This window comes from Engystomops pustulosus, chromosome 6, assembly GCF_040894005.1.
Source record: "Engystomops pustulosus chromosome 6, aEngPut4.maternal, whole genome shotgun sequence".
Classification (NCBI taxonomy): Eukaryota; Metazoa; Chordata; class Amphibia; order Anura; family Leptodactylidae; genus Engystomops; species Engystomops pustulosus.
Window position 1 is genome coordinate 54737675 of NC_092416.1, and position 14780 is coordinate 54752454.

The 14780-nt window shown below is 40.9% G+C and overlaps 1 protein-coding gene across 1 annotated transcript in view; it reads right to left on the minus strand.

Annotated features, from left to right (window-relative positions):
- The window catches only part of PRDM2 (PR/SET domain 2), a 101179-nt gene extending 91733 nt beyond the window's left edge, over positions 1–9446 (minus strand). The window contains exon 1 of the mRNA XM_072156154.1: positions 9320–9446. The gene's annotated coding sequence lies outside the window, so the exon portion shown is untranslated. The remainder of the gene's footprint in view (positions 1–9319) is intronic.
- Between the last annotated feature and the right edge of the window lie 5334 nt (positions 9447–14780).

The following is a 14780-nucleotide window of genomic DNA, read 5'->3' on the forward strand; positions in this document are numbered from 1 at the left end:
TTCTCCTACAGTCCTATATTACAGATTGCCTTATTGTACTACTGTTTGCAAACTACAAAGTGTTATTATTGTACATGGCTAAAGGGAGCCTCTCACTGAATGTGACTGTTCATAAAATAGTTTTATTTTGGGGCCCCACTTTTGCCCAGGCCCCACTTTGCCTAAAACTGGCCCTGTTGCCAAGCATTCATGCCAATGGTCCCAATTTTGGAAAATTTTGGTCAATAAAATTACAGGGAAAGGGGGTTAACTAGAAAGATATGTCAACATGAGTCATGTTGATGTCTACCAGTGAAAGATAAGCCATGCAGGAATCCATAAAGGACATCAGAAATGAGAGGGAAGGTGTGCTAGGACCAACATTTAGAGGTATACATGGGGTCCTAGGTTACGTACACGAGAGGTTCTGGAGGTTTGTTCTTGAGTTGAATTTCAGAACACATATGTTTAATAAGTTATCACCAGCCCAATTATTTTTTGTTGCCTTTTGGTCACTGTATATATGTACACACACTTAAGGCTGCATTTACAATTTTGCACTCAGTTGTAAAGATCTGTCTGTGTGGATTTCCTTACAATTGAGGGCTACACAACGTATCTCACTGCATGCACACAGTAAGATACTTTGTCTTGTTCTTCCCCCTCCTCATGGAGTGCTGCTGCAGATCTTCAGGGTGATTTCCCAGGGATGACTCAGTCCATAGTCTTGCAGAGCTTACATTCAGTAGAGGCCGGGGATGGATGCAATACTTTGCATCTGCTTCCACATAGCCTAATACGGCTTCCAGCGAGTCTATACACCCATCAGCAGAAGGAAGCAGGATGGAAAGAAGCAGCTTGCTGTGTTTTCTACAGTAAGGCTATATGCACAAGCCTTGATTGCCCCAAGGGCCATAGCAAGTGATTGGTAGTGCTTCAATTGGGGCAGGAAATGCAAGTTTATGGGGGACCAAAAACAGCCATGTGAATAAAGCCATATACAGGCAGTCCCCGGGTTACATACAAGATAGGGTCTGTAGGTTTGTTCTTAAGTTGAGTTTGTATGTAAGTCGGAACTGTATATTTTATCATTGTAATCCCAGCCAGAACTTTTTTGGTTTCTGTGAAAATTGGATTTTAAAAATGTTGGGTTGTCATAAGAATCAGGATTAACACTAAAGCTTCATTGCAGACACATTTGATAACTGTTTCAGCTGTTTATTGTAGCCTAGGAGTAAAGTACAATAAATTACCAATATCCAGAGGTCCGTTTGTAACTATGGGTCGTATGTAAGTCGAGTGTTCTTAAGTAGGGGACCGCCTGTACTCTACAGACAGAGGCAAAAAGAATGCCTCCCTCTGTCCATATAGGTCTATGGATACATGATGAACATGTGAAGAAAATGTGATGTGAGCCTAGCCTTAATATCCAATTATTTTTACACTAATATTAAAACAATGACAGCGTTTTCGCTGTTTTCAGAAAGCAGTCTAAAATCTGGATAAGTACCAAATATCACACCTCACACAGTGCTGTTTACCCATTGAAAGACAGTTCCCCGAAGCAGATGTCAAGTAACACTAGAGAGAACGTCTGCTCCACCACTCTCTCCCTCCCACAAGTCACAGGAGGATATTATCGACTACGGAGACTGCTGAGGCAGGAACATCAACAGTAGCTACAAAGGAAAATCAAAGCAAAACCTCTATTTCAGAGAAAGGTGACGTGCAGGCAAAATGGGGTTAACTATTACCTTTGTTATGATATTAATCAATGAACACTCATAAGAATGTCATATTTTGTTATCTTAATTGATTATCAATTTTGGAAATTACATTTTTGAAAGAATTACCCAAAAATCAATGTTTATTGTTTTTACGTTTTCTTTTTATACTTTTTTTTTACATTTAAGTAAAACCTTTTAAGTATAACCTTTAAGTTATTTTTTTTTCTACTTCGAAAAAACAAAAAGGTGACACAAAGTAGTCACAGCGACCAAATCTGAGGAGCCTACTTGTAAAGATATGTGTCACAATTTAACTAGTCACCATAACAAATAATTTGCATCTTTGAAGATATGAATTATTTGCATTGCTTATCAGATGTTAGGGAAATGAGAGATGCCATTTCTAAAGGGAAGTGAAGTGTCCCTACAGATTTTCAACGGTTCAAAACAATCATTTATGGACTGTAAATGAACTATTAGGATAGCTATAAAACTTGGGATATTCCTCACTTTAGGATGTGGCCAAAAGGTGACTTGCTATAGGTAACAACATCCTTCAAAAATGACCATAAAGAACTGTCATGATACAATACAAGAAGCCTAACCACAACCATCTTCCAAGTTTTCAAGGCAATGACAAGGCTTTCCCTCATTTTTGTCTTCTAGAACTAAACAAATCAGAAAACAAAATTCACTATATCTTTAAAAGTGTCTCAAAGGTCCTCCTTGGACAATCTCTACTTTACAAAAAGATCAGCAGTCCCCATGGACAAGCTGTGTAGGAAAACCTGGCAGTAAATGTCTCCAGGGTTGTTCCTGTTCTGTAGGACAGATCATGTTCTATTGCACAAGAGATACTATATGTAACTGTTCTACACTTGGCAATAGACATGGGACTCCAAGACATGATGCCGGAGCTTTTAAAATTGACAACCTTATACACCATCTCAAGACAATGCAAAAGAAAAAAAAAAAAAAAAAGGTCATAGCCCAGCATGTGAAAAATCGATCTGTGTCTTCTCCAAATTTATCGGCCTCAAACCAATTTGGCTGAACTGAACTTAGCACGTTTGTGCTGTTCAGTTGGGATCAGGTCAGCAAGTCCAACTGAGTTCTACACCTTTGCTAACATGGATTCACATGTTGGGTTACTTTCCCTGGTCGCACATGCTCAGACAGCTTGGATATTATAGTATAGGTGCCAGGAGCAACCAGTGTGCTAGAAAAGTCTTATTAAGTGTTTTGAGAGGACTCAAGAGCACTGGAGGGCACTTAAACAAGCACGTAAATGTGTAAAATCAGGGTCAAGTACCAGCTAAAGATCTGCTGTTGGGCTTTCCCAACTGTGTCTGCCCAAATTCTACTTGCAATATCGGCCAGGGACTGACAGAGAATTTGTGGTAAAAACCATTTTGTGAACTGTCCCTAGACCCTTTGATGGTATATTTCTTTAAAGTTTTTTTTTTTTTAATAATTATTACCACTGATTACTGGACACAGTGGGGCATATTTATCAGGGCCTTTGCACCACGTCAGCTTATTGCTAGCATTTGCGATTATTTGCCCTAATCCGCCAACTTCATGCCAGTGGGGTGTGAAGGGGGGATGAGGCCTGCCGAGAGTGGGCCGTTGCGGAGGGTTACTGTCCCCGCGATGGCGAACTCGCTGCTGCCGGCAACTTTTCACATGTGAATAGTCGCCAGCTGCGTTTATTTCTACACCAGACAGGGCCTAGCATAGAATAAACGGTGTGCAGCACGCTACCCGATACATCAAGAGGCTGAAGACTCTTAATGCAGCGCTGTGAAAATACACTAGCTCTGATGTCTTGCAGTTACATTATTGGTGCCACCTGGGTCCTAGAGAAGACACCAGCAGCAGTGTCATCAAGAAATGCAGGCGCAAGGAGGACGCTGCAGAAATGTTTGTATAGGAGTATACATATTTTCTGCATACCGGGGGCACGCGCTTTCCCACCTGCATACTGGCACACTGGTTTACCTACATATTGGGGGCATGTGCGGGGCTACCTACACACACACACGCTCCATAATGCTGCCAATAACAGGCTGTCATTAATCAGGTAATAAAGAAAACATTTTTCTTTTTATTCCACTAAAAAAATCCAAAATCCAATTTTGGCCAGGAATTATTAAAAAGCACACTTTATCATGGCCAATTATTGTGCCGTGCTCAATACATGGCGAGAGAATATCTTTGTATGTAAAGAAACCTGGTAACCACATGTACTTCTACCTGTGAATGAACCATACAGTAAAGTATATTGGAATTGTGGAAAACATGCAATGTGTTTGCTAGGAATTAAACATTTATGGGATTGTTGAAAAATATTAGCCCTACTGCACACGTATGCAAAGAATGCTCCCATGCAACGTGTCATTGGCGGGCACTGATACCAATATTAATAGGCTGCCCTAATCCAAACTAGGACAGTAATAGGACCTGCTCTGTCTTTTGCATCTCGGGCATTGGCTCTTGCATGAGGCCATGGAAACCACAGCATTGTGCACAAGCCTATAGAAGCGAAAAGGGATGTGTGATACAAGGGGCTATTGAAACAATGGCTAGCACATGTCCAAAATTCTTGTTTGCCTGCTTAGACTGGCGGGGTTCCACCACCTGGAACCTGCACAAGAAGCCAGTCTTGTGAGCGCCTGTTCTGTCTACGATTATGATGAATAGCTTCTCTTGTCTGCACACTGCAGTACTCTCTGCCTCCTGCTTCTCCCCCATGCATACGAAGCCCAACTCAGACACAGACACTTCCTGCTGGCAAGCAGCAGTGTGCAGGGTCTTACTCTAATAGCTACAGGCAAGATAAGGTCTTTATTGCAGTGCTGTCTGTGAATGATTGATTAGGTGAGGGAGTAGAGCTGGCTGTGTGTTATAGGTGAGAGTAGAACTCAGTGTGTCATTGTGTTTTATTTCCATCTCATGACAGTCTCATCTCTCTTTTGCTATGTGTCAGATACTAGTGAATGTTCAGAACCTAAATAAAAGTGTAGACAAACCTGTACCCTTATAATCTAAGTACACTGTCAGCACACAGCATCTCATAGCACAGAGGGATCATAATGTGTCTGCTTACAGAGTCCCCACCGACACTGTGGAATTTTACACTGACCATCACTGAGTTATAGGAGCTATAGGAGTAAAATTGTAAAGTAACGGGTTAAAAAAATTATCTTTATTGTGTAAACATCACTAGGGGATTACAATTTGAGAACTACCTTTCATGGGCAAACACTTTTAAAATTAAAGCTATGGTCAGCTGACCAGTAGGGGAGCTGGGTGCCACAAGCCCACAGGCCTAATATTGATAACCTTTTATAATGAAAGGTCAACAATACCTGTGTCCTAGAAAACCACTTTTATATTTTTGATTCTTCAACAATACATAGACAATATGAAAAGAGGCATTCAGGAAATGCAAAGATTACATCATAGTGGTGCCTAGTAGTATGAGAATGTTGCATACTTTAAGCAAGTTAATAGTTAGATCATTTCTTAACATTATTTTGTGCCAAAAACCTGGAACACTCGTTTACTGTATCCTACACAATTTTGAATTCACCAAGCAACGCCTTTTCTAGTAAGTCCCAAATAGCATCTAAAACATAAAAATTAACACCGAACATACGGAATTCCAGATCTATTTGAGAAAGAAATCTGACGAATTTTTAATACTAACGCATTGTATGGACAAATTGAGAGTGAATCAAACAGCACTATACCAAACAAGTCTGGGAATATTACAATGACAGGAAAAGAGAATTATTCTAACCAAAACCTTTTGCAAAATGTTAAAGAAAAGTTTTAGGTTCCATATTTTAGTATAAATCAAAAACTAGTTTCTTACTATATAAGAAACGTCAAAAACAAAACTCCAAAATGTGGCCAAGGAGCACTATACTGAATCTCTGCAAACATTTCACTTTGATTTTGTACGCAGAAATGTGACCAAAATGTTGCGGCTTTGCTGACTGCAGGGGGCGGAGCAGCAGAAGCCATCATAGAGACCGAACTTCAGAATGGTCGAATTATTCATGCTCTCCAACTTACAGATGAGTCCTAGTTACAAGGGGACCCTTCTGACCTCTGGTGAAGCTCTCTGGATGCTTTACTTTACTCCCAGGCACAATGATCAGCTGTAAAGTGGCTTTATTGTTAATTTTTGTTTCCATAACATCAAAAAATTTGGAAAATCCAATCGTCAAAAGAAATTTGTCTGTAACTACAATTGATATACCTGTTCCAACTTACATATAAATTCATCTTAAGAACCTATCTTGTACATAACCTGGGGACTACCTGTATATGAGATTTGCATAAATGTGTATAAATCCTTTCCACTCTTCGGGCTCCTTCACTCTGGCATTGTTTTTCACATCCATGGTTCAGTGATTTTCACGGATGCCTTACTGAGCCATTGTTTTCTATGGGTGTATTCACATTTCAGTTGTTTTCCACTGATCCATCCAAAAAATTTTGAAACCTGTCCTATTTTTTTCACAGATGCTGATAACATTAGGCAATAGAAGTCTATGCGTCCTCAAAAAAAAAACAACTGATGACAAGTCTGTATGGGAAATTGGGTGTTGTGTTTTCTAAAGGACATCTACCAACAGAATGAAGGATTATAAACCAAGCACACTGACATACTGGTGTGTGCCCCCTCTGGTAGGATCTTCTCTTCTTTTAGCTTCTTATGCCCTGGTTCTTAAGAAAAAAATAAAAGGCTATACAAATTATGCAAATGAGCCTAAGGAGCTCCAGGCTGAAGTAACACCTATGGAGCCTGGAAGATTTTCTTTTGTAAAACCAGGGCGTAAGAAGCTAAAATAAGAGCAGATCCTACCAGTATGTCATTGTGCTTGGTTTACAATCATTCATTCTGGTGGTAGATGTCCTTTAAACCTTCAGGGGTTTTTTGGCAGATACAGACAAAAGACCAAAGCAATGTAGAGACAAATGGGAAACAACATTCAACAGACAAGCAGTGTGAATACACCCTTATAGATATAGCTGCTAGAATCTCTGCTCTGGCTAACCAGCAACAATTCCACAACATGTGTATCCCGGCTTCCAAATAACAAACTAAACACACCAACAAAAAAAATAAGAAGAAGAAAGTATATTAAGAGACATCACCGTGATACTGGGGGCTTTAAAGGAAACCTACCACCACAAATCTACCTATAAAGGTAGATTGGGTGGTAGGTGCATCAATGGGACGTGAGGATAGCCCTTTTAAGGGCTAATCCTCACGTCCCCTCACTTTTTTGGTAACTTTTATTCCATATATATTTAAATTTACTTATGTGGCTACCGGGGCGTGGAGTAGCCGCATATGAGATTACATGAGGCGGCTACTCCACGCCCCGGTACCCACTTTACCCCTCCTACTCACCCATCTTCGGCGCGCAGCTCCGCGTAGCTGCGCGCCCTCGTCCGGCGACCCTGCCGTCTGCGCATGCGCAGAAGAGCAGGCCCGCGCCTGCGCGGTCACTGCTCCGAAACAGGCGCGGGCCTGCTCTTCTGCGCATGCGCAGACGGCAGGGTCGCCGGACGAGGGCGCGCAGCTACGCGGAGCTGCGCGCCGAAGATGGGTGAGTAGGAGGGGTAAAGTGGGTACCGGGGCGTGGAGTAGCCGCCTCATGTAATCTCATATGCGGCTACTCCACGCCCCGGTAGCCACATAAGTAAATTTAAATATATATGGAATAAAAGTTACCAAAAAAGTGAGGGGACGTGAGGATTAGCCCTTAAAAGGGCTATCCTCACGTCCCATTGATGCACCTACCACCCAATCTACCTTTATAGGTAGATTTGTGGTGGTAGGTGCCCTTTAACTTGCAATACCAGAGAGGTCTTCAAAAAAAATTAAATCAGGTATTACCTAAAAGGTCTTTCTGCCCATATAACTCAAACTGCCTGCAGGAAGAAAATTTAACCCCTTCTTTGCCTGTATCTAAGTTGGCCTGGTAACAAACTGGTTAAAAGCAGAGTCGGGTATAACTGTCTATACAGTTCACCACACTCCTTCCTTCCTTCCTGCCATATACCTGCTGCATCTGCTCTGCTCACTCTTCAATACCAATGAAGAAGACAAACAAATGACTTGGACTACATATTCAACCCAACATCAGGAAGATTGTCAACTGTCCACATTGACAAAACCCTGTAAAATAGTATTAAAATATGTGTAGATATTAACAAATATTTAGGATATTTGGGGATGCAATTTTATATAATTGTAGAATTATCCTACTGCAGTCTCTCTGAATTTGTATTCTGAGACAGAACCCAGGAATATGACATGGGGCCTTTGTCAAGTAGAATTATTAAAATTCTGCTGTGCCACATTGTCTAGTCCAGACATTCAAGGACCTCCTGCCGCTGCGAAGCTTCAGGACGAGAGAAGTACTTAAAGATGTATTCACAATTTACACCCACACTAAATTCAGAATGAGACATTTCACACATTTTCCATTGAGCAGAGATACCTGTAACACACACGCTTCCCTTTAGAAAGCAAACACCGTAATTACTGTTTATGCCTATATTCTAATATCACAATTATCACCATTTTATCTGCGTGACAAAAAAAAAAAAAAAAATGTTGTCACACCGAGGCTGAATTCATTTATGTATATTGGCTCATAAATTAATCATTTGTTTACCTTGTCCTGTTATGTAAAGCAAATTAGATCCTACAATTTGTCAAATGTGACAAATTTGTGAAATCTAACAATATAATACTAATATCCCATCATCTTGATTTTTAGTTAATTTTATTAGCTTTTGCACACAATTTTTTAAAATGACATTTTATTAAATTATTTTATTAAATAGACCCTATTCCAACAAAGGAACAAAATCTTTTTTTTCTTTCGCTGAATTACAAAAGAAAAAAATGCATTTATCATCTGTACAGTTAGTACACTATACAAAGCAGAGGATGCCTTAAAAAAAGGTGTGTCTGTCAGTGGGCTACCAGTGTACTCAAAATGCCCAACAATATGTAATTTCTCAAAAAAAAAAAATCACGTAAAATTCTCTACAGTAAAAACACTGCCTAATAATAATAGTAAAAAATACATTATAAAAGAAAGAAACTATTTATAAATATTATTACATACAAATTTGAGCTAACAATTCCTTATGTAAAGATTCCATTCTTTTTGTTCTTCATTTTATGGACAAGTCATTACATATAAAAAAAATTCTGTAAGATCAGTCTGTAAAGTGTTGAACAAAAAAAAAAAATAAGAAGGAGTCTAAAGCCTGAACAAATGAACAAAGCCTCAGCTCGCACACAGTCACTTATAGGTTTCCTGCACAATTCCTGCTGCTGCATATACAATGTTACAAGTACAATAAAAGTCATGTATCCAGCATCTGGGGAGAGACAACTCCACTGCATGAATATTAATGGCACTGCCCCATAATCCAGGCTTTCTGCTGATGATCAGAATTGTTTGACAACTTCCTGGGGTTTCCTTGCCCCTGTGTTGTGCCCAGCATGCCCCATCTCTTCCCATAGGGTCCCATTAGCTGGGGGGCACTGGAGCAGGGAGCAGGGCACCTACCTGTCCCAGGTTCGATCCCCAGCAGCTTGCAGGAGTCTTCCATTGACAGCAGCAGCCCGATGAGTGCTGAATCTATTCTCCTCTGCACACAGGCCTGCAGACTGAATAGTATTCCCAGCATGCTCAGCTTCAGCACCAGCTGGGGCTCATCTTAAAGGGGCTATGTCTATTTACTGCGTTAAAAGGGAAACCAAGACTGTGTGCAGAATAGAGAAGGGGATGTACAGATTTTCCAAGGGGGAATCAAGTTTGCATGGGAAATGGGTTATTAGGACACATCTGCTGGCAGGAGGCATCTTGTGTGTTATGTAAGACACATCATAGCTGGATTTGATGATATTTAAAAAAAAAAATTAACTCCCACCCATCTTTCCCAGGTACTTGAATGGCACATCTGCTTATGGATGATTTAATCTGGTACAATATACAGCACTACATATCTAGGCAGATTTGCTGTGAAGTGTCACGGTTCACATATACTACACGATTTATTATTAAAATTCCTGTGACTGTTCATTTTTTTGGAATCGGATTGTTGCTACAGAAAGAACAGGTATTATTGGAAGCCACCTGGGACAGTCTCAAAAATTTCTGCAGCTTGTGACTTCATCTTTAAGGCAGATGCACGCGCCCTGTCCATCCGTTTTTTTTTTTAACAAGGGCACACGGCTGCACTGAGTGCAATACTTTTTAATGGATCAAAATCAATGGCCATTATTATAAAGAACCGTACGAACCGTACGACCCGGGGCCGATTCTAGGGTTTTTGCTGTCTGAGGCGAAAATTAAAATGCTGCATACAGTACTCCATATAAACAACCCTCCCTTTTAAATACAGCCTCCTCCTATATTTATATATAAATATATATAAATATATATAAAAATGCTTCATCCACAATTTATATTATATACAGGCCACCTTGATTATATAATATGTAGTTAAATTATGGTTAAAAGCCACCCCCAGGTTACATAATGCTCAGCTCACCTCCCATATTATATAATATACAGCCTCTTTTATATACAACCCCCTTATTATAAAATAAGCAGCTCCTGTATTCTGTAATATACAACCCCCTTAAATAATATGTAGCCCCCTTATTATGATATAAAGCCCCCCTTATATTATATACAGCCCCCCTTTTCTATTATATACAGCCCCCTATTCTATTATATACAGCCCCACTTTTCTTATATATACAGCCCCCCGTATTCTAATATAAACAGACCAGTTTTCTAATATATACAGTCCCCCTTTTCTTATATATACAGACCCCCTTTTTTTATATATACAGCCCCACGTTTTCTAATATAAACAGCCCCCCGTTTTCTACTATATACGCCTCCCTCCCGTTTTCTATTATATACAGCCCCCCTTTTATAAAAATAATAAAGCAATCAACTCACCTTGACTCGACTCCTGTCACAATCCCAGCGGCGCTCGCATCCTCTTCCCGGGTCTTCGTCTCCCTTGTGCTCTGTGAAGGGACGCAGGCAGCCTGACGTCATTGCACGCTGCCTGAGTCCTCCAGAGCAACAGAGAGGCACAGACAGAAGGATCTGTGCCTGCGCCGCTCTGCACATCATTCGCGTCTGTCTCTTAAAGCCTCACTCAGGGCTCGGGCATCCGCTGCCTGAGGCGAGATTTTCATCTCGCCTCATGGCAGATGCGGCCCTGGTATGGCCAATCAATTAAAAAGAAGTGCATGTCCAAATCAGAATCATGTTGCACAGATCACTCAGAGGGGGACATTTAACAGGGCTTATACGCTAGAAAAGTGCTATAGAAGCCCTGCAAATTGACAGCACCAGCACCATGACAAGAGGTGTGGGGGGAAGTGAAGGGGGCACTGCTGGTGGCAGAGTGTGCCTACTCCATGCCTGTGCACTCGCTACAGCAAGCAAGTTTTCACAAGTTAGCCAAGAGGTCTAAGCCTCTTGATGTATCCAGTGGCACTGGATGGGAGTGGATTTCATCATATGACAAATCTTCCCCATAGACTACGGTTTATACTGTAAAACGGAAAAACGGATTGAGAAAATGCTTTTTTTAAAAAAAAGTTTTTATTGTTTTTCACTTATATTACACAAGATAGAAACAATCAGTTGTAAACAAAAAACATCTAGTAGTGCAGGAAGACAAACGCACAATTTCTTCTCCTGTACAGCATCTAAATGGATCACAGACAAGTTATGAAGTGATGCGCACTCGGTGCTTCGGTAAGTCAAACAAAACAGTTATCTATATTCAATGGGTACAATCACATCTAAGGTAGACGCAAGGGACCCAATGTACCTCTTAGATTTTTCTGCAGATAACATTGCGTTAGTATAAATGGGCGCACTATCTGTTCTTTTTTTGTGTCGTAAGGAAGACTATCCATTGCCTCAATTTTTTACATTTTTTTATTTATTTTTTTGTTTTGTTCCATCTCTATTAATTCTAAATTCCTCAGTCTTAATCTTAATCTCTCCAGACCTTGTTGATGACCACCTGCCAACATCTGAGGATTGCCTTATGCAAGACTCCTACTTCAATATTTGGGGACCACGCTGTGAATGCTGGGGCCATATCCTGCTGTACCCAGTCATTACATAGACGGACCCCGGAAGAATTAGTGCATCAAATTTGTTAGAATCTACTTCCTTACTCACATCAAGTAGGTTGGACATGATACAATGTTGTGTCCCAGTTCACATTCATCTACGAGTTTCTGCAATGTCAACCATCTTGGCGTTGTGTCATGTAACAGGCGCACCTGTGTTTTCCCCTTTTCACGCCATTTGTGGAAAAGCTTGTTTTCCCTACCCTGCGGAAAAGCATGCTAGATTGTAAAGTCTAAGATTCGGTTACCCATTCCCTCTTTATCTTTGCCCGCCGCCATCCTATTGAATCATATTCTCTGTCCTCTCCCCTGCCACAGTTAAAATGCTATCAAGATGCCAAGTGCCTGCCGGGGGGAGGGGCTGTATCATTTGTGTAATTTTGTCCTCTGTTTTTCTAGTTTTACTGTTTATTTATATTTATATCAGTTCTAGGCAAAGGGGGGTGATTAGAATTTTTATGTTTTTTTATAATTTTTTTAATTTACTTTTTTTTATTTTTATTTTTACTATTTTTCAGACTCCTTGGGGTACTTTAAATCTAGGTTGTCTGATCGATCCTATCATATACTGCCATACTACAGTATGGCAGTATATGGGGATTTTCCTCCTCATTCATTACAACATGCTGATAGCACATTGTAATGAAAGGATTAACACGAAGCAGCCTCTCGTCTTCAGAAGACCCGAGGCTGTCACGGCGATGGATCACCGCTCCTCGATGACGTCACAAGGAGCGACAATCCTTTTTGAAGCCGCCGGCAGCGATCCTTTTTGAAGCCTCTGGCGGCAGCGGGAGAACAGCAATATGCAGCAAAGACTTGCCAGCTATGGAGAGGGCTCAGCCTGTGAGCCCTCTCCATGCACCGCATCCTGCATGTGACGTAGTATTACGTCACATGTCGGTAAGAGGTTTTAAAAAGTAGCAAGTGATAAATTTGTCTAATGACTTATTCACACATAATTTTATGATTAATCAGGTGGAGCAGTGTAAGGCCCGTTCCACACTTGCTAGTGTGATGCGATGAACTCGGATTCTGCAAAGCTTTCTATCGTCAGGCAGCATGTAATAGAGTAGGAGGTGATGAACAGATTGTGCATAGCTTTTTATCATTAGGTAGTATTTTATAGAGCAAGAAGAGGTAAACAGATTCTGCAAAGCTTTATATCGTCAGGCAGCATGTTATAGAGCAGGAAGAGATAAACAGATTGTGCATAGCTTTTTATCATTAGGCAGTATGTTATAGAGCAAGAAGAAATAAACAGATTGTGCAAAAGCTTTCTATCGTCAGGCATGTTACAGAGCAGGAGGTGATGGACAGATTGTGCATGGCTTTCTATTGTCAGGCATGAACTTATAGAGCAGGAATAGGTGAACAGTTTGTGTATAGCTTGCAGACAGTCATCTTCTCTGGCTTTCCCCAATCTCTCCCCCTTATTTCTGCAATAAGAAATCGGAGAGGTGGTCTCTGGCTTCTTTGTCCTTCAATAAGACACTTCCTTTGGAGAGACACCTAGATGATATTTCCTGTGATTTAAGATACTTAAATTGTTTCCTTGGAGAGTACATGGTCACTGTATTCTGAAGGATCCTGAATTCCTATACACATTGGAAACCCGTCTATAGAACTGTTACACAAAGCTCCAATTCTAATAGGACACTTCAACCTCTACACACAAAAATACCTGTATGTTATGTAGCTACAGCCACAGCTATTCCCTTGAGTCCCCCAGAATTCCCCCCAGGTTCTGTAAATCCCATTTTTGGCTACTTGTCCAAAATTGGGAATGGAAAGTCAATATAAGGACAGACAATATAACCAAGTTCATTGCATGAAATGTCTTTTAATTATGGTTTCTAGGTTTCACCATAAGGTGCCGTAGGGCGTCTGTGTCTGAACTTGTTAGTATCAAAGCTGCAGACCAGTTATCAATATGATATTGAGAGTTTATAACACTCATGAAGCTTCAACTACCTGCTTGTTATCCATTGTGTATAATACATCTGTAATAGAAAAGATAATACTAGTGAGAAAGCATGGGTGACTGGTTCAGGGTGCTGTATGTGGTGAAGCTGTATATGATGGGTGACTGTTCAGGGTGCTGTATGTGGTGAAGCTGCATATGATGGGTGACTGTTCAGGGTGCTGTATGTGGTGAAGCTGTATATGATGAGTGACTGTTCAGGGTGCTGTATGTGGTGAAGCTGCATATGATGGGTGACTGTTCAGGGTGCTGTATGTGGTGAAGCTGTATATGATGGGTGACTGTTCAGGGTGCTGTATGTGGTGAAGCTGTGTATGATGGGTGACTGTTCAGGGTGCTGTATGTGGTGAAGCTGTATATGATGGGTGACTGTTCAGGGTGCTGTATGTGGTGAAGCTGTATATGATGGGTGACTGTTCAGGGTGCTGTATGTGGTGAAGCTGTATATGATGCGTGACTGTTCAGGGTGCTGTATGTGGTGAAGCTGTATATGATGGGTGACTGTTCAGGGTGCTGTATGTGGTGAAGCTGTATATGATAGATGACTGTTCAGGGTGCTGTATGTGGTAAAGCTGTATGTGATGGGTGACTGTTCAGGGTGCTGTATGTGGTGAAGCTGTATATGATAGGTGACTGTTCAGGGTGCTGTATGTGGTGAAGCTGTATATGATAGGTGACTGTTAAGGGTGCTGTATGTGGTGAAGCTGTATAAGATGGGTGACTGTTCAGGGTGCTGTATGTGGTGAAGCTGTATATGATGGGTGACTGTTCAGGGTGCTGTATGTGGTGAAGCTGTATATGATGGGTGACTGTTCAGGGTGCTGTATGTGGTGAAGCTGTATATGATAGATGACTGTTCAGGGTGCTGTAT